The sequence below is a fragment of the Magallana gigas genome, chromosome 9, assembly GCF_963853765.1.
Source record: "Magallana gigas chromosome 9, xbMagGiga1.1, whole genome shotgun sequence".
In the NCBI taxonomy this organism is placed as follows: domain Eukaryota; kingdom Metazoa; phylum Mollusca; class Bivalvia; order Ostreida; family Ostreidae; genus Magallana; species Magallana gigas.
This window is the reverse complement of record NC_088861.1, coordinates 31428280-31444335: the sequence shown is the minus strand read 5'-3', so window position 1 is coordinate 31444335 and position 16056 is coordinate 31428280. Positions and strand designations below refer to the sequence as shown.

General features: G+C 31.3%; 1 long non-coding RNA gene across 1 annotated transcript; it reads right to left on the bottom strand.

Moving 5' to 3' along the window:
* Positions 1-7299: 7299 nt before the first annotated feature.
* LOC105334876 (uncharacterized) lies at positions 7300-12990 on the bottom strand. The gene is made up of 4 exons (XR_010709279.1): positions 12866-12990; positions 12558-12613; positions 8740-8871; positions 7300-8447 (listed from the first exon to the last, which is right to left on the bottom strand). It is a non-coding gene; the product is annotated as an uncharacterized lncRNA (long non-coding RNA).
* Positions 12991-16056: the final 3066 nt, after the last annotated feature.

Below are 16056 nucleotides of genomic sequence, written 5' to 3'. Positions count from 1 at the left end.
TGAAAAGGAGGATTACCCATTTTAAATTAATTTTTGATATGCGTTTGTGACTTTAGAAACTTTAGGCATATTTCAGTTTTTCATGTTTTATTAAGTTGAATATTTTTTTGCCATATGAAAGACTAATTTTCAATTAACGATTATCAATCATCTTTTTGGACCACCCTGAATCACAAATGAGTTGGTCATGGAAATGTGGAAATACATGTAATATGTCATGATTTTTCATTATGAACCTGCGTTAACAAATTTTTCGTTCTTGTAAATATTTTCATATAAAAAGATAAATGCTAGATTTTTACATTAATTTACAATGTAGCTATTTCAATTCTTCTTCTTTGCCATGTAATAGGTAATTTTAGGAAAAACATCAAATGCTCTCAAAACTATGAAATCGATCGACGTGCTCTTGAACTGTACATATCCGACAAGGTGGGGGGGGGGGTGCAACTATTTGGTGTTTTAGAAAGTATTTAGCGTTGAGATGATACTCAGATGTAGAAGCCTTGCCAGTCATTTAGCTTAGTATTGACAGTATTGCATATCACTTGCATTTAATCATTTTTACAAACCTGAGTAAGTTATTAATAACATAATGGAACAGATGCATATCATCTTGTGTATATAAACTGACAAAACCATTCCATCGTGGAATTATACATGTAATAATCATAATTCATCCCGTTCTAACTATGTAATTATGATTATATATTCGCATAATATGCATACATGTATGGAATTCCAAAATGTAGGATATTGATAATCTTAACGGCGGCATTTTTTCTCAAGACTATCACCAACCAGTTCCGTATGACTTTATATATATTATTATGGTGTTTTTTTTTGATGTAGTTGTTTGCACTGTTTAGTTATTGTTTCGTGTTTTGGTTACTCGTAATGCATATTTCAATCTTATATACAAAGTAAAACATACATTAAAATAGTAAAAATTTCAAGTTCAGCATTGGTTGCATAATATGAGAAAGGTTTAATTTTGTGGTCGCCGATTCGGAGAGGTTGATTCCCTACGCCACTCTCAATTTATTGCTGATTATCAGTTATTCCTTTGTACCAGCATCCGAATTGGTTTAGGTTTGAACCCGATTGGGGAAAGGTAAAGAAAATATTGACAAGGATTATTTTGGAATAATCTGATATGACCTTAACCTAACACCTGATAACTAAGTTATGGGCATGCACATTATTACCCCAAAACACCCACTGAGTAAAGTAGTAGCTAGAAAAGGCGAATGGGAAAAATACGCTCCTAACAAAAGATATCAGACGGACAGATGAACAGACGGATAAACAAACTGATTACTTTTAGGCACCTGTGTACAAGTTGGTTGGTTCATGTATCATAATTGTTTTAATTTTGTTTTTTTGGCTTGGTTTTTGTCGCAAGCTACATTGTATTTGTTCAATATGCATATCAAATAATATGACATATGTCAGTTATTTAAAGCTCGATCTCGTACGATACGTACAATAAAAATTAGTTGTTTATAAAAAAAAAAATCGTGTATTTTATTAGAATGATGAAATCAAAACAGATATAATGACGCAGCTTTTTCGATTAAGGTATTGACATTATTATTGCTTTGTAATTCATGGTTTGAGATTAAATTCATGAAGGAAATTTTAATTCAAAATAATATTTTTAATAAAAATGGATCAAAAATATATCTTATGACCAAACAAATGAACAATGCAGCTTTTACAATATAGTGTACTGCTTCATCAACTGCAGCTATATTCAATATGAAACGAGAGAGAGAGAGAGAGAGAGAGAGAGAGAGAGAGAGAGAGAGAGAGACGTATATTTATAGTTTGTGGATTTATTTTCTATAAATGTTGTTCGATACTTCTTTGACAACATTTTCATTAATTTAACAAGAGAGCTACTTCAGTCAACTCTCATCAATTGCATAATACATAAAACTAAACTTTTTCAGATACACCAAACATATTTTGTTTTCGTTAAGCACTTGCAAGATTTAGCCAATCAGATATATGTTAGATGATAATCAATGTGTGAACTCTAAATGCGTGAAATGGCAACACGTTACAGATAGTAAAAATGAAATGTTCTTTAGCAAAACCCATTCTTTCTATTTTTAATATATTTTTTTATCCTGGTCTAAATTAAGTGTGCTGCCGTCGTTTTCGAAGTGGTATGTAATGTGTCACTATGTAGTTTTTGGCCCGATAACTTGGTAATGACTTAACGAACAATAGGTTTCATTGTTTTAGATATATCAGATACAATGTATAACATACTAAACTCAAAGTGTCATTTCTCATTAACGAATAGAGAATGCAGTCTACATATGTCTATTGCATAATGATAGTGTATTAGATCAATATTACGGGGTTTTTATTACATGAAATAAAATTTAAGTTGGATGTTTATTCTAGAATATCAAAAATATAGAATATTTGAAATATATTTAAAAAGAACCTGAAACGTTTAAAATGGTATTATTTGTTTCATTCGTTTGACTGTTCCATCTGCAAAAAACGTGTATTTTTAACCTTTTTTTTAATTGTAAAAAAATAAAATAATGTATAAAACCCTTAAGTACCTACCTATTAAATTAAACTCGTGCATGTATTTATGTGAGTACAATGCAAGAAAATGTGGACTTCTTAGTGACAGCGGTTATTTATAAAAAAAATCCCCAGGCAGAGTTTTCTTTTCTTTTTTTTTTGGTTCAAAACGAAAGTAACTATATAATCAGGTTTGCATTTTTTGCGTGATGCTTATGTTGTTATTGCAAAAACTTTGTGAAATTTCATCCTTAATTTTATTTCCTGTCAGTGTATAACTTTTTGCGCATAACTACATTATTCTCTTATTATCCCTACGAAATACGACAAAACAATGTCTTAGAGATAATTTACAGGCGTAATGAATAAATACAATAAAATTTATTTCCATTTGCGTCGCTATAAATCTGCAATATTTCAACAAGTTTGGTTCTCGAATGAATTGTGATACAGACATTAATGCAAAATACAAAAATATACCTATATTTTAAATCAAGTTACTTAAAGGTATGAAAATGTCTTGCACAATATGGTATATATAAATCAGTCTCATACCAGTGATGTATTTAAAATATAACTTCTGATGAAAAATGTTATCTCATTGATTTATCAACTTTTTCTTTTTTGGTCACAAATTATGTTCTTTCAAAAGCAAAGAGTTAAAACTAAAGATGATACAACAGCATTTAGCATTGAATGTTTTCTAAGGTTAGTGGGATTTTAAATATTAAACGAACCAGAAACCTTGATATTTTCCCAGTTTTTTTAAAAATTAAATTAAATATGTTCAATCTCTGGAGTTGATCAATCAACATGTACACAAGGCGAATGATACAGTGTAAACTGTAAAGAGTGTGAAGGATTTCTAACTCGTGTATAATGTATCAAAACTGTTGTATGTACATGTGTATGCTGATAAAAAGAATTACTTAATCATCTACCTATAGATAGTTTCTTTTAAAAAGTCTAAAGGCGAAATTTTTAATTATCGCTTTTGAGTAAAAGGCCTCAGATATTGCCAAAAAACTCATTCACATAAAACTACTGACTTATCTAAGGCATTAAATTATATCTGTATTTATCGAGAAAGTGAATTAAATGGGACATGTACATGTAACTAGTCAAAAAAGTTTGTTCATCAACATAATATACATAGAAATGAAGGTATTACATATTTGTTAAACAGTACAACGGATTCTTTTCTCTATAATTTTAAAAATTATTACGATTTTATGTACATTGTATAAAATTCGGTAATAACCATGTTACTTCATTGGTTATAAGTTCAACTGAACTTAGCATGACTAAGCCATATGCTGTTTATAATACAATCATTCTATTTAACTTGTTAAATTTGTATATCATGAAATGCAGTACATGAATTGAAATTATCAGAAGTCATTTATTTGAATTGTTAAATCAGAGACTGTATTAAAGTACTTAAACCTAACACCCCCCCCCCAAAAAAAAAGAGTTGTCCAACTAATACATTCATTTATGCAAAGTCTTTTTATTTATTATACAAGAAACTTTCCTGTTTTATCTTGTTTATTTATAAGCTTCGTACAATTTACTGAGCTTACGCAGGTAAATTTCGTTTATCATTTGTTTGATATTTTAAATAGCCCATAGATTATGTCATCGTATCTACAATACATTTGTCTTTTAATAGTTTTCTCTACGGCTTTGAATTGCTCAATAGAACTACAAAAATAGTTGGATATTTGTGATTTAAACTTGTTTCAAGATAAGATGCAAATTCACATAAATATAACATCTTAGTTTGGAGACGAGCCAGAGTTTATATTCGCGCTAGATATTTAACCAACTATGTCTGAGGTACCAAATACAAATTAAAGGTCAAAGACGGTGTTGTGTGATTCGTAAAAATAATGAAATATTTGCAAAAACTGAAGAAAAATAAATCCACAACCATGTACGTGTACACTAGTAAAGAACACAATATAATATAGATTTTAATCTTACGTTACTGTTGCATCAAATCTGAAAAAAAAATAAGGAAAAACTAATCATTCATTTTGAGTAGAACTAAGATCACATTCTAATCAGTGTTTTTAGCAAATCCTACTAACTTCATTCACTCTGCTTGATATACAATGTTTTATGTAAAGCAAACAGTTCGAGGGAAAATAACCATTAATTTTGTTATAATTATTGATAGAAGATCTATAAGGCTATCGATGAACATACATTATGAAATTTTGAATCAGCTCGTGTTTACTATATTGAAATACATGTATAGTAAAATCGAAAAGAAACTCCATGTAATTTTTAGACGCTAAATAAACAGTTGCTCGGAGTTTATCTACTTCATATTCAAAAACTCCTGGAATTAATTGAAAATTAAAATTTTGTTAATATGATCTTTTAACAATTGAACAAAACCTCATCCTCTAACTTAGGAAAACTTCAATTTTACAGTAAAATAACAACTATTGTAAGTTTCAAGATTACTAAAAGCTTGCCTTGAAAGAGCATGAAAGATCCCAGCTAACAGGATTTAAAAAAAAATTATCCTCAAGAAAAAACGTTTATGCAATGATCGTAAATTATAAGTGAAAAATGAACATCATTTTGAATTTAACTGTCCTAAGTTTGACAATCTTCGATTTCATTATTGATATTTTCAATGAAAAATTATACTGTGGTATTGATCCCATTTAAGAAATTGTTAATCCACGTGACTAAAATACTACAAAACGTCTCTGTATCTACTTAAAATGCTTTATGCAGAGAAAACAATTCCAGGGCCTATGAAGTATTGTATAAAACTGTCTTGCATGCTATAGCCTTTATGCTATGATATATATTTTTGTCTTTTGATTTCATTTTGATTGTATACTTACATGGTGATGTGAATAAACCATTGAATTGAGAAGTGAAATTCATATAACAAACGTGTGAAGGAACTTTTGTCTTTATTTTCTGTTTTAATTGCATATATCACTAGTTTGTGCACGTGATTGCTGCTTAACATCCCAGTACAAGTGCAGTTGGTCGTGTATCCTCGTTCACAGAATATTCCTCTTGATATCATGTAATTGATATAATAGTGCATCACATGCACAACTAAAACTCGAAAGAATCTAATTTTATAAACAATTGGCAAAGAGAATGCTTTGGAGGAGGACATCTTACTAATTTTCATTACATGTTATTTTCATAAACAATCATTCACAGAATCCACTGCCTTCGAACCCATACCAAAACAAAGTAAATGTAAAGGGGAAGGCATCTTGACATGCGAAAAATGACAATCAAATGAAAATTGGGGGTAGTTAAAAGTAGTGTATGCGAAAATTAGCCAAACACTTATAACGTATTACGGAAATGCACCAGATGAGCTGCGTAATTAAAACCTGACGCCCCGACGCTTTCTCGCAGAAGCAGATCATATCCACAGTACAGGACACTTCACATGCAGACTCCAACATAGGGGAAGCGCCGGCGGCCAGTCTATGACAAATGACATGTGAGCGGCACAGATTTGAAGAAATTCGTTTTTGATGATGGCGAGAATTGAATGTATCTTCATTTATTATGATAAATATCGATGCATTTGGGATGCATTTTGGTCTTAGAAAAATGTTTAACCTCATCCCACTATCTATTTGGAGGTCCGAGTTGCTCTGCTTTGAATTTTGTATTTCGTTTTATGGATTTTTGAGATGGTTCACGGTTTGTTATTGTCATTTTTTCATTCAATCGTTAACTGATATCCTTTAGTACTGACTCTGTTTAGTCACAGCATTGCCCGATTTAAAAACACGAAACATTTTTTTTTGGCTGTCTAAAATGAGCGGTATTTTTCAATATCATTCTGTTGATTTTAAATTTGTTAAGTCACCATGGATATTTGTTGAAGCTAATGCAAGGGCAGTAACCCTATTTAAAATAATTAATGATTACGAACACCATCTCAACATCTCGGAACTGTCTTTCGTGCGTCAGGGGATTCACTAAAGGGTATCAAAATAACAATGAGGCTAGAAATAATAAAAGTTATAACTTTAATAATGGATATTTTGCATTGCAATAGATATGAAACGCTCATATGATAACGTTGAGAAATTGTGCGAGGTGTTTGAAAACTACCCAAAGGAGATAATTTATCATAAAATATTTAATCCGCATGACTCTCCGTTAGAAATCTTTTCGTTCTTGTAAATATTACAGGGAACAAAGAAACAACGATTAACTAGACATCATTGAGATGATTACCATAAAAAAGTAATGGACAATAGGATGAAAATAATATTAGTCAATTTTGCTTTGATCTTTACATATAACTTATAAATAGTCCAGCTGATATAGAACTTTTAATTCGGATAGCACAAGTTTATAAATGTATGGAATTCCTACATTTACATTGTACATTTCTAAATTGTAACACAGTTTGGAGGTAAATTATGCATTAAAGTATAGTTTCAGATTTTGACAAATCTGGTAACAAATGAACTGTATGACTGCTTAAAACACTTACAGCCTCGACCTTTTCAAGTACTTTCAAGTAATTTCCTCATCATGTTTACGATGCAGGTTCTATGATATGTATATGTGGTATGGAATAAAAGATATTTGGACTTATCTATTTTGTTTAAGGTTTTTTTCCACCTACTTTTGAATTGATGTTTAAAAAATCTTCATTATATAAGAAAATATAGACTTCATAATTATCCAATTAAGAAAATAACATAATAAAGCAACGCATCTTTTTAAAAAAGGCATTTAATGCATCAGACAGTATATTAGTCATTAGTCACTCAGTCTGTAATTTGATCATAAAACGAATAAGAAATTATATAATGCGGAAATAATTTGCATCGATATGTGTATAAACAAAAAAGTTTTACAAAACTCATCCGCTTTTCTGTGTGTTATAATTGATTTGATTCCAGAATTAAGTATTTGGTGCTTGGCGCTGCCTTGGTCTTAGCAATAATTCAATTAAATCAATTACTTGTTGTACTTCCTCTTCAAAAACCCTAGATATAAATCTAATAAAATCAATTTATAACAACCAACATGTAATTTGTACTTCGTTTTTTTCATCACACGATGTAAAACCCTTGTATTAATTTCCTTGTATGAAAAAAAATCGTTTGCATTTTATGTTATAATAATTTGTGTATCTGTAGTCTAGATCTTTATTTAACTGCCATAATTAAATGTTTAGTGGATGTTTTTCTCTTGTGAAGTTGTAATGGTCAGGGTATGGCACACTGTATCATTTTTGCATCAGAATTATTCGTTGAAGAACTCTTTAGTGTCTGTTTCACTTTCAAACCGCAGAGTATCCGTTGCACTGTAAACATGGTCATCCACGCTTTGACACGGTTGCCGTAGTAACTGTAAACTCTCACCTCGGTTGCTTAGGGACACTGCTGTCATCTCAGTATAAACAGATTTTGTGTCAGTATATTCTGCATTCTCAGAAGGATTTCTGCTGTCATACTGATTATTTATCTTAGAAATCAATGTGTTGCTAGTAACAGCAACGGACGTAAAGCCTGAATGCAAAAGACAGTCTTCACTTTCATTTTCAGTATTCCCCTCATAACTACTTCGCTTTATCCTAATTTTTCGTTTTGCTTCTTGTTCACAAAGTTCAGACGGTGCTGATTTGCAATACAACGTTCGAGAAATTATAAATATGAATATCAAAATAATAATGATGAATAGCACATTGAATGAAAACAATGATAAAACAAGCGGATGAAATAAGATGTTGTTTTCTTTCGATTGTGAAAAGTTGTAAGGTTCAGTATGATGTTTATATGATGATTTTTCTGAATATGTATTGAGGTCGGTAGTACTGATGTAATATAATACTTCTGTCATCGATGATGTCATGGTCACGTTTGCTCTCAGAGTACCTGCAAATACATTTTTGTTATAATTAATATTTTATATCCTTTATTAAGTAAGCTTTACACGGAATAAATTGATGATTTTTCAATGACAAACTCAGCTATGAATAGAAGAGCTTAACTTGTATTGAAGTCAAGATCTAGTTAATAAAAGGCACCTACATATTTTTGATATTTGAGATATAAATTCTAAGAATGATGCTTTAAAACAAAAGCATTGATTAATAGAGTGTATTAGGTGCTCTATTTCTTGGTAAACACAATGAAAAATAATCATTATGTCATTTAAACTACTTACGATTCGCTGTGCAACCCGTTGAAAAGTCGCACAAAGTACTTTCACATTTGCATATTTTCTGACAGATTTCCCCGTATGTTGGATATGGACATTTTTCTTTGCAATCTATTCCAGTGTAACCAATGCTGCATTCTAATAACATACATCCAACATTACTTTTTTAAAGATTTTAGCTCACCTGAGCTGAACGCTCAAGTGAGCTATCCTGGTCACATTTTGTCCGTTCTCCGTCCGTCCGTCTGTCTGTCCGTCTGTCAACTTTTTACATTTTCAACTTCTTCTCTAAAATCGCTTTGCCAATTTCAACCAAATTTTGCAAAAAGCATCCTTATTGAAAGGCAAATATAGATATAAAAATTAAAGACCGATCTTTATTCAATGCGGAGAAAACCTTGAAAATGCAGAAAAGGTGTGGGTGCATCTTCTTCTTTACAACTACTTTATCAAATCCAACGTAATTTAGTATAAATAATTCTTATGGAAAGGAAAACATAAATTGCAAAAGGGCTTATTCTGTTTCAAATATAAGTTATTACGAAAATAATGGCGTGTTTCAATCGGGTTATAGCTTCAGGTTCGGTATTCCATACGAGTCTTGGTAAAATGGGTAAGCAAACCCGGGCCGGGACAAAATAAAAGCCGGGGCAGATCGAGATTTCTTAATTTATATGTACGTCGATAATAATTAACCAATATCATTAAAATTTTCAGGATATGTTACAGACCGCTATATTTGTATTCGCTGTAAATATTGATAGACAACAATGCGTATTTTGGAGTTGGTAAAGTGGGTAGTCAAACCCGGGTCGACATTTTACGGGGTTGTGGATTTATTTAAGAAGAAGCTAAATAATTCAGGTTTAACTCCAAAGTTCTAAAACGAGGTTATTTGTTTAGAGCAGCCACGGCGCATGATAAATGGTTCGATCCGACAAAGATGAATTTGTTTGTTGCGCAACGGTTCGCGTGCGAAGGGAATCTTCGAAACATGCAACATACATTGGTACCGATTTTGTGAAGTAAATTGAGGTTGAATTATTCAATGCGTTGCCAGTTTTCACATATGACGGTGGTGTTTGCTTTTTTGATTTTCGTTTCGTGTTCATTATTTATGCATTGTAACCTATCGCCTGTATTTTGTAATTTTTACGTAGCAAATCAAACATAGACTTTGGTAAATCAGATAGTTGACTGTTTACCTGCGCATATTAAGCAACATCTGATATATTAACAAAGTACTGAAATGTGTTTTGTTAAGATGCTCAGCATTTTCTTGAGTTTATTCAGTTTAAAAAGAGGCTAATATCGCTGACGGAAATGTGTAGGTTTATATACAGGGAACTCTCGATGGCTCGAACTTCGATCGCTCGAAGTTCTTGATCGCTCGATGTGAGTCTAGGGTCCCGATTTTTTTCCAATAATAATTAAGCAAATTTACTCTTGATTTCTCGAACTCTTGATCTCTCAAAACCCTTGATCCCTCGAAGTCAAACTACAGTCCCGTTATTCATAATCTATAGTTTTTTACTCTCGATACCTCGAAGTGGCTGTGTATATCCAAGCGTTACCCAATTAACACCTACTTGGTCATTTAAATGGCTCCAGGCGTTAGACGGGTGACCCGTGTCACGGGTTGTTTCTTCAGGCGACTCTTGTCCTGCAAGGTGATAATTGTTTGATGATTGGCCATATCGATACCTTTTCTATAATATACCCGAACCGTTATGAGATAATGTGGAGACGCAGTGAAAATGAGAAATTAATTGAGACGAAAAGATAATTTTGAGCCATTGTGAAAATTTTAGAATTATAAAACTGTAGAAATTATGCTTATCAGCATCATTGGCATTATATTGATTATTGCTTAACAAGTTCTTACAACTGGTGAAGGACTCGTACAATGGGAACAATGGGTGATCATGGTGATAGTCATTTATTTAACTTTTCACATGTCGTCTCGCAGTAGAGTAGTATTGAGCAATCTGATCATAATATGATGCATTAAACAAATAATTGCAGTGTACCATGAATTAATTCAATATTTGTTTTTTTTAGTTTTATTTATTTAGTTTTTAAAATATACAGGTCTGTATATTTAACTGAAAAGAAAACGTTGTTTAAGCACGTGCATAAGGTTAGCACTAAATAAATGGCTTTATCATAACATCCGGTAAGACTAATTTTAAAACCCATCGGTCAACCCGGAAAATTCCGAACTCTTGAAAACTCGAACTCTTGAAACCTCGAACTTTTTCCTTGGTCCCATGGACTTCGAGCTATCGAGAGTTACCTGTATATGATTCATTTTGAAAAAAAAATGTGCTCTTTATTTGTTATAGTGCATGTTTCTTGTGTTTAATTGTTATAATTTCTATTTACTAACCATAGTGGAGTGTTAAGCTTCGAATTATAGGGAAGATACATAGCTTTGCTCACAATTCTATGTTTGTACACAGATTTGAGGCCGTTTTTAGTTTTTGTTACCATTCTAAATGATGAATACAAAACTTAATACCAAGTAAACAACTTCAGCTGACTGTAATAATTTCATGTGTACAAAATATCACTCAAACCTAACGGAATTGTGAGCTCTGTATCTTGCCTATGATTCTACGATTGACGCTGAAATTTTGGTTGATCATTAGAAATGTCTCGCTAAACGTTAAATACTTGTAGAAAAAAAAATTAAATGATGATATGCTGTTCTACTCCCGGGGTCCCTCTTAAAAGAATGAATAATATGATATCTACATTAATTTTGAAAGTATTTCAGACACGAGTTAAAAAAACAGTCTCCATAGTTTTGACACATTTCTGTTACGGTGATAAAGGCATTTTCGCTATTCCTAAGAAAATATTACAGCGGAAATTATCCTAGTTTGTAGCCATTTGTTAGTTTGGAATAAAGATGAAAATAATGGGTAGCCTGGGCCCTCGTAAAACAGAGTTATATGCCTGTCAATACATTGATTTTTATAGCTCTTTAACATGTCACGTGACAACATTTTTCATTCCATTGTATTCTTCAATCAAGTGTGAGTAGGGTTATAAAAGTCACACGAGTTTACGCCCGGAAAACACAATCGTTTAATTATAATGGGGAAGTCAAATTAAATTTTTGAATGTTTTTAATTTGAGAAATTAAGCGAATTGAGGTACAATTTTCTTCCTCACATTTATAGGCATTTTGTAATAAAATACAATAACTATTCAGGCATAATATTTTTTTTCAAAACATACAATAACTAGTAAAGAGTTGAGGAAGAACATGTACCTATATGCTCTCATATATTTTGATCGCTTTATAAAGTGGGGGAGGGGGGGGGGAGAGAACGAAATTATAAGGAATTGGAAGTTAACAGTGTACCTCTACCAAATGTTTAGTTTTATATCTTGCGTAGGATTTTCTTATTCTCGGTTTTAAAAAAAAGTAACCCATAAGGGTACAATGTCAAAGATTACGTGTATGCAAAAATGTAGAAAATTCTAATACTTCACAATACCTTTTTTTGTTATTCTACCGATGGGCCATGTCTTTTGAACGCCACTTTAAAGTCATTGTTGCCCAGGTGAGTGATGTGGCCCCATGGGCCTCTTGTTATACATACAGTCATTTGATTTCATGGCCTAACATACCGCTACCTTTTTTACAATTATCAATTTTGTATAGTTTACGTTCGTACATCTATCTATCTATCTATCTATATATCTATCTATCTATCTATCTATCTATCTATCTATCTATCTATCTATCTATCTATCTATCTATCTATCTATCTATCTATCTATAATATATGTTTGGGATGATAATTACATACTTGTGCAATTCTGTAGAAACTCATTCCACATATATCCGACACAACACTTTTCAAATCTGTATTAAAAAGTAAATGTGCAGAGTAAAGAATTTAATCATGTGAATATTTATATTGCCAATATAGTAACATATAGATCACAATGTATAATACGGAAGAAAACACATTTTTGTTAATTCCATTCAGTTCCTTCTGTTTATTTACTGTATGTTTCAGGAAGTAAAGCGTTAAAAATCGTCCTTTAACATTGAATTTAACTGAAAAATTTAGCTTTTTACAAAATCGAAAGTAAACCAAATTGGCAATCTTACCCATCGCATCCCAAAACATTAAACTTCATAAGACACAACAAAACAAGCACAGGAATAGCACAAACGAGTTTCAACATTTCCACAAAATGTTGAAAATGCTTATTATTTCCTGTATTGTTTGTTGTAAGGAGGAAGAATTTAGTCATATGTTCTATTAATAGCTCAGGGTTGAATTAGTTTAAAATAACTGATGTTTTTTTTCATTTTTAAGAAATGGATAGTTATTAATTTGTTTTAAAAGTAAGATCTCCACCTTTTTATTTTTGGTTAAAACAACTTAATCCTCATTCTGATTTTGCAAACAACAATAATTTGAGGTATACAAAGTACTTAATTGCCATCAATAAAATATACTTAATGTCATAAGCATTTTGATGTTTCATTTAGAACATCACAAACAATAGTGCCTCAATCAAGCTTTTACTCTAGAAAGTCTTCTCTTCATGGGAAGTAACCCGGGTCTGAAACGGTATAGCTCTTTATTTAAGTTATAACACTTTAAAATATTACAATTTATATTGCACTTAATAACAATAACATTTATCAGCAATTAATATCCATAATAGAAATATTTCAAAATGAAGTATAAGTTGGACCCTTCTAAATTAAATAATTTTAACTTTGAGAATGCGCGCAAGTGTATTTTTAAAGCATACCTGTATAAACAGAAGAATCAAAAAGAAAGATCTAGATGAATACTAGAGAGCTGTATTTCCCACACTCCAATTTTATATTCACGGCACTGCGCTACAACATTTAAACATTTATACATGTACTTTTCTTCGAGCTCAGTGAATATAGCTCTTCTCGAATAAAAAAAAATTATCTAGCTGCTAAAAATATTCTAAAATATAGCTTTTTTAATTTCTAAATAGAAAAATAATCATTTCTATTGATTTATGATTAAGGTAATGTAAACCTAAGTGACTATTATGTCTTTTTCAACAAATTCAAATTAGTTATATATCGTATTTCATGAAAAATATTTTTTTCAACAGAATGGTTTTCAGAAAGATGAAATAAAAGGTCAGAAATTAAAAATAATGTTTTTAAGTTTAACCTTTATCATAGCGATCTAGACTATATCATTACGGTTTGTCATATGGAGTGCATGCTGTGATATTTATCAATTTGATCCTGAAGATCTTATTTCTCAAAATGTCTACACCTGGCGCGTGCCCTAGCCAAGTTGTTATAACGGAAAGTCTCCTCCTCTACATGAGGAGTAGCCTGTGTCTCAGTCGGTATAAAAAGAGTGAACAGACAGACAGCTTCCAATTGTCTACAGTAACTCTTTATTCAAAGCATAACATGTTTATATGAAATTTTAAAAATCAGTTTCAATATCAATTACAATGAAGTTTATCAACATTAATATTCATTACAAAAACCTTTGAAAATAAAATATTAGTTGAACCCCTTGAATCTATTAACTCTACATACATTTGAGAATGCGCGCAAGTGTAATGTTTAAAAAGATGAGGCAGTATTACAGCTTCCATTTAACCACTGGAAAGCTGTGTTTCCGTCATTCCCAAATTATACACACGGACAATGCGCTACAACATTCTCATCCTAATAAGTATATTAATTTTGTAAATGCCATCAAGTCCATACTAATGCTCTGACGCACCGTCGTCAGCGGTAGAAGTTTATTCATATCTTAGGAACGGCGTCAATAGGCTCATCACTGGACTCTATTACCCATTTCGCCATTAGCGGAAAAAGTGATATGCTATATGTATAATGCATGCTCTTGAATTTCATCAAATTTGTGTAGAATTTCCGTTATGATACTTCAAAGAAAAATCAATGAAACAATACCTCTGTAAAGTTTACATTGATTTCTTTTATCAGGGATTAATATCGCGTTTACCAACCTTGTAAATTGCATTAAGAAGGCCGACTTTAGTTTCAATTGCGCATGTTTTTGCGCATTCTATAGTATAATACAGTGCATTATACTTCTTATGAAATTTTTTCGATATCATTTATAAAATTGAACACTTTAAACAAAATACAGATAAAACTATTTAGAATTGTTAAAGAAAGTTTTAATTTTCGTTGTGCAGTAGGGAAGCGTTGCCATTGCGCTTTTTTTTTGAGTTATGATATAACGAAGCTTTGTAGAAGTACGTTATAAGAAATAACAGAATGGTGCTATCCTCGAGGGGGTTTTACTTTTTTTTAAAATGAATCCGTTACACAAATCATCATTATTTAATAATGCTCCCAATATGTAGCAAAATTTGGTTCATTTTATTATTTTGAGATGGCTCTCGCTTAAACCCAGATGGTAGAATATAATATATTTACCTAAAAGGTAGGAAATGATATTACTAATCATTTATAAGAATTTGAGAAATAAGCTAGTGTAGTATTGTTTTAAATCTGCTTCAAAGTGCAGAAAATGACAGTTTCCTATATTGTAAAATTACCTCTATTTCTAGATGGTCCCTAAATTGAACCATAAGGTCGATTTTCTTGAATTTTTGCAAATAAACTAGAGTTAAATTAAATGACATATTGTTGAAAAATCACGAGTTTTGCTATGGTAGTTTTCCAAAAAAAAAAAAAAATCCCAAATCGGCCTCCGGAATACATATGTCTCCATGTCTTAATAGGGGTAACTTTAGAGTTCTATGTAAAATTAAATGATTTTTTTTAAGTAAATATAAGTATGTCTTTCCTTTCTGTTAAAAAAACGAGCCTACCGGATAGGTCCAAGAAGTCGGGATTGAATAACTTTGTCTACCTAACAACAGTTTCACTTTCATTTTCGATGTCCTTAGATACTGCTAAACAGAAAAGCGTGGTGACTTGACAGGGGGATTAGTTTAATCATAAAGGTAACTATCAAATTGCAATTCGCTATTGTTTAAACCCAGAGTTAGTTGTACAATGTACTTTGTAAACGGTTGTATATAGTGGTTTAATTCGGACAACTATTTCTTAAAAAGTATGTCAACCTTTATGTGGCTGTGCCTTGCAATTGCAAAATAGTTATATCGATATCAATGCAAACAGTATGCATATGATATAAATATATCTTAGTCACTTTAATTATTACGTATTATCAGTCTACCCATGGCCACACATAACCAATTAATGTATTTCTATATCAAACAATGCTTTATTAAACTTAGCTTTTGTAGTCTGTATTGCTTCCATTACTTTTTGATGATTTTTAA